Source organism: Acipenser ruthenus, chromosome 6 (assembly GCF_902713425.1).
Source record: "Acipenser ruthenus chromosome 6, fAciRut3.2 maternal haplotype, whole genome shotgun sequence".
NCBI lineage: Eukaryota > Metazoa > Chordata > Actinopteri > Acipenseriformes > Acipenseridae > Acipenser > Acipenser ruthenus.
In genome coordinates, this window is record NC_081194.1 from 52106736 (window position 1) to 52112339 (window position 5604).

The following is a 5604-nucleotide window of genomic DNA, read 5'->3' on the forward strand; positions in this document are numbered from 1 at the left end:
CTGATTTGGCAAGCGAGAGGGAAAAAAATGTGGGCTGTGATGGATATTTAAATAAATTGTAACATTGAAGAGACAAACATTGTATCAGAAAACTGGTGACGGAGTCAGAAATTGCATGTGACGGGTAAGTGCATTAATTTGTAACATATATATATAATGGGGATTGATTTTATTCTTAATACAAGGGCGGCAAAATGTGACTGACATGTATCTGGGTAACAGATATCCGAGTGCTGACTGTAAAAAGTTTTAAATGTAAGTGCTTTACATTACATTGACATGTGCTTACCAACAGTTCCTAGCATCTAAATGTTCCACATATAATTTTGCTCAGGAGGATGTCTTGAGGAGACAGACATGGGCAGAATCAGTTTTATGAGGTTATAATGTTGTTATTGATCTTGAAAGAAAACAAAAAATGTTATAAATAATGTTATTATTTATATACAATTAAATAATACATTTAAATATTTACTTCCACTGCTATTTTGTTGAAAAGCATTTAAGTAATTCACTGCCATCATAAAGAATGTATCTGGCTTAAATACTTAAGTTCTGGAAATATTGAAATACGAAGCCCTGATAATCCAGGCTATTTATTGAAACAGAATTTCTTGAGGGCTTCAATGAAGATTAGTGCTATAAAATTATATCTTTGCTATGGATATAAATTGTCTTACAAGCAGTACTGCACATTTTCTAAAGACCTTGCTAAATCTTCTCCTTTTTAAGGTCAAGGGTAATAACTAAATTATATCTTAATTATTTGTATTTACAAGCAGGATGTGCCCGTATAGAATGATACCAAAAAACAAACCCAGACTGGTTTTAATTTTCATACAATATTATCAGGTGTAAAACAAAATATATTTATCTAATGTGTTGGCAATTGATGATAAGGTATAACAATACAAATGTAACAACGCTACGAATACATTTCTAATAATGCTTTAGTTACATGTTTCCTATAACCGGTTATTATGATATTGTTTATAGCAACCTTAAATAAACATTAATAACTTGTATATTTGTTTATTACTTGTATATACCAGATCCTTAAACTAAAGTATTATCAGTAAGACTAATTATATTTATTACATTATAATCCAGTTTCTTTCAATACTTTTGAACTGTGTTCATTTATAATATAATTTCAGTACAACAAACAGGCAACTATTACACTCTAATAATTACTATGTAGTTACATATTGAATGGTCATTATTATTATTAGTATTTGTTTATTTAGCAGACGTCTTTATCCAAGGCGACTTACAGAGACTAGGGTGTGTGAACTATGCATCAGCTGCAGAGTCACTTATAACAATGTCTCACCTGAATGATGGTGCACAAGGAGATTAAGTGACTTCCTCAGGGTCACACAATGAGTGAGCTGGGATTTGAATCAAGGACCTGCTAGTTACAATCCCTTTTCTTTTATCACTGGACCACACAGCCACACAACATTTGTAATGCAATTAGCCTGTTTATTTAAAAAATAAGCTTGTAGACTTTACTTGAGAACTCTATAGTGAAACTGTACAGTACACTGTAGCAACTAACTAAGTATAAAATAGATTCTGGCCATTGGGTAAAAACTCTAGAGCAATCGGGACAAAGCAGGGCCATGCCCCTTGCTGCCTTCTATGCAGCCTTGAATTCTGATCTTGACAGATTTAAGGAGGTTCATAGGACAGGAGGAAGGGCTGCGTGGAGGAAGATCCTCAGAAATGGAAATAGGAGAGAAGTGCTTTGTGACTTACAAAAGATGACAGGGTTTTCAAAGCTGGGAAGCAAGTATTACTCCCCCCCCCCCCCCCCAAACTGGATGGTTGGACAATTCATTCCAAGGGTTAGGTGGAAGACAGCCATCTAGGAAGGGGGAGGAACTACGGTACACCGTCATCGCCCCAGAAGGGAAGCGATGTGGCAACCGTGGCTTGGAGGAGAAACGGTTGCACTCGCTAACCAAGGGTGCGTGACTGACAGTACAAAAGGGGACATGGCTAGGTGATCTGTTCCTTTTGTTATGGTTAAGAGAGAACTAATTGTACTGTTTGTTAATTATTAGACGGCTAACACGATCCGGAGCTGTCGCTCAAGGCCAGCACAAACCCGGATAACACTTCACCATTGTATGCGGATAAATTTTATTTTCACCACTTGCACGTTAGCACTCACTGTGGACTTGTGATCGTGTGCGTATCTTGTGTGTGTTTAATACTATGTATATAATTTCAGGACTGTAACCCATAGTTTAACCCTTTGCGGTCCTATGTTGGACATCGCAATTTTCCCTTTCCGGTCCAATGTCGGACCCTGTCCGACATCATCAAAAAGATGCAAAAAACAGGTCTCTAGTCGTTTTTACTCTGGAAAAAGCCGAGAAAACCATTCAATGGCCGAGTGAGACCGATAGGAGCTGAGAGAAGCCGAAAAAAAGGGCGTATCTCATGAATACTGATAGACCCGACACCACATAGATAACACGGACATAAACAAACAAGATAGCTGCTTCCGCATCCAGCGCTCAAAGAATATCACAGACATTTGCAGAGCTTTTTTTAGATGTTACAGTAATAAAATAACGACTTGGATCGCATTATTGACGAGTTTGGTTATAAAACGAGTGATAAAGAGATGATTTATCGGTATGTATTATTAAGAGTTATTTGAAAAATATAGCGAACAAGCGGTGCTGGAGATGCAGTACTGAGTGTCCTGTTGATATGCAGTGCCTTTTAAACCTGTTTTACTGTGAAAAAAACAACTTTTAAACAGCGCGTCTAAAATAAACAGCGCGTGTGAAAATAAATTGGACCTGATGCGCCTGACACACGCTGAATAAATGGACCGCAAAGGGTTAAACATTGCATGGGAATATTATTTGCGGTCACAAACAACCTGGATTACAAACCCTCCCCAAATAAAACATTGTTTGCACATTGAAATCACTTGTTTGTCATTACTTGTGCACCGCATCACTTCTACACCTGCGCGCTGCAAACCACTTTGCCACACTTATTCAAATATTCAAGTAGATATTGTCAGGTTTTAAGAGAACTCTGCATCACCTAGAATTTTAGGATTGAGACATAAGTTAAAAAAAAAAAATGGTATGAATATAATTCATATAATAATTTAGATTTTTTATTTAACAGCGTTTGATCAACTAAACAAAAAATGATATTGCAAAAGTCTACCAGAAGCCATAATATCAGTACAGTATTTCATGTTAGAAATGTCACATTTTTACATTTTTTGTCAAGAATATGGAGAACTACAAAAGCAGTATGTAATTCAATGTGTTAATGTAACATTATTCAGCAGGTTTATTCAGCTTTAATTAAGGCATTTGACTTTAGTTCAATATTTAGGGTAATGCAAAACTTTTGGTCATAGCTGTATATACATTTATAATATTTTATTATTCATTATTTATTTTCTTCATTATCGTTTTAATTACAACATAAACAGTCAGAGTGTTAATGAGTCCAAGTTTTCCCAAATAAATCCAACCCACACAGCAGCTCCCCAGCATACCTCTTCTTAGTTTCTGTCTAGGTAAATCCCCTCACAAATTTTTAAAAAAGACCTTTTAGCCCATAGTCGAGTGTGTTATCCATACCAGCTGCCAACACCCATTTGCTAATAATGACCAGGTCTATCTGCTCTTCTGCAGTCACCCTCCCCACCTTGACCTGTTATCATGATCTGCCTTTCGTTTCCTCAGGGAGTTAATGGCAAAGCACAAGCACTATTGCAGGCAAATTGGGTTACAAACATTTCCTGCTTACAGTTGATATGATCACCCAGTCTTATATGCCTGTAAAACATGTTTTTTATATCACCCATAACTTTAAAAATAAAAAAAATTACGACCGTAAATGGGAGCTGAGGGTTCATAGCTTACATGACAAAAAATAAAGTCTGCAAATAGAGAATATAGAATCCACGTAAAAAAATGTTGTTAGAAGCACCTAAAAAGGTCTCCGCACAGTGGTAAAGCAAGGTTCTAATGAGAGCCTTTACTTCTAGAGTGTAGGCATTATTATAAGAACGGTGGAGGAGATTAAGAAAAGATGGAACGATATTCCAAGGCACACTAAAGAAAAAGTCTCATATACATGTAATACAATGAGGGCTCATCCTCCACCGTTATTTTAGTAATGCCTACAAAATGTATGTTTTGTAATATGGCATTCTGGTATTTAACAATACTGGTTCAGGCAGTATTGTTAAATTTGAGTTTAAAAGAAAACAGTAAAAAAAAAAAGACAGAGAGACAGAGGACACAGTTAGCTTGTAGCTAGAGCAAATACAGTACAGCTGGTTATTATTATTATTATTATTATTATTATTTATTTCTTAGCAGACTTACAATCGTAAGCAAATACATTTCAAGTGTTGTAGACACATCTGAATAATGTAGCTATATTATAGACCATACAGATATGCAGACATACATAAGCAATAGGAGAGTTGTACCTGCATAAGAATTTAAGAAGATATAAGTCGTAGTTAAACTGAAGACTGTTCATATGAAGCTGTATGCAGTTATTGTTGTTGAACATATTGCTGTACAATTGAAGGATTTTCCACCCTTTTGACTGCCATGGATGTAAGTAAATACGTTATTCATGTGTTACAAGTACTGCTTGTACCAAAATCTCCACTTCCATATTGGTAAATTTCAGTTTTCGCTTCCGAGCATCCTCATCACCATGGCTAGTACCAGGCTGAGGTCTTTGTGTGCCATTCATTTTCTTTTGGAATGTGTAGCCTACACACGCAGGATTGACCCAAACCCGCTATTTATTGTGAGAGGTGTGTAATTCTCCACCGCTAATTGCGGTGACAGGTATTTAAATTGTTTGCTTGCGGAATCGCCTGCTTTACCTAACTAGTCTTATAAAATAGGTCGTTATTTTGACGCTGAGTGCGGCCGTACTGAACACGCACATTACGTGGCTTTTTGTGGTCGGTTTTTCCGGGTCTCAGTCATTCATTTGGAGGTACTATTATAAATATTTCTGGCAGTGTTTTAATTATGGTTGCATTTTGTTTTTTTTTCCCCCTCATGGCAATGTAAGAAATAGAACAAAAGAAAAATATAGAACGTTTTAGTGGAAAAAAAGTCTATGAAAGTTTTTTAAAAGTTGAATTTTGTCTTGTCTTTCATTATTATTTGTATTTTCAGAAACACAAAGTGAGCTACATTATACCAGGAGGATGCATCCGTTCTTCCTTCACACTAACTCAGGGAGAACAGGAGATCCAAAATACAGCTGTACAGTTTTGTAATGTACAGTTACAAAAGTTACAAACTTAGTTCCTTTTGTGTCTGAAGTAAATCTGTGAAACAAATACCCAGTTAGGTATGAACTTGTTTCCTATACATTTTAAAGGAAATACGTTAAACTTAAATAGGTCATGCCAGCCATCTTTCAGGGACAGTACAGAGGCTGTGATACAGTGTGTGCAAGGTAATGCATACCAGAATATATCATTCTATTTTTTTCTGTATTGGAAAATAGGGCGTAATTTAAACATTTTTAAATGTCAGAACATACAATCTAATTTTCTGAAAAATGGTAACATTCCCC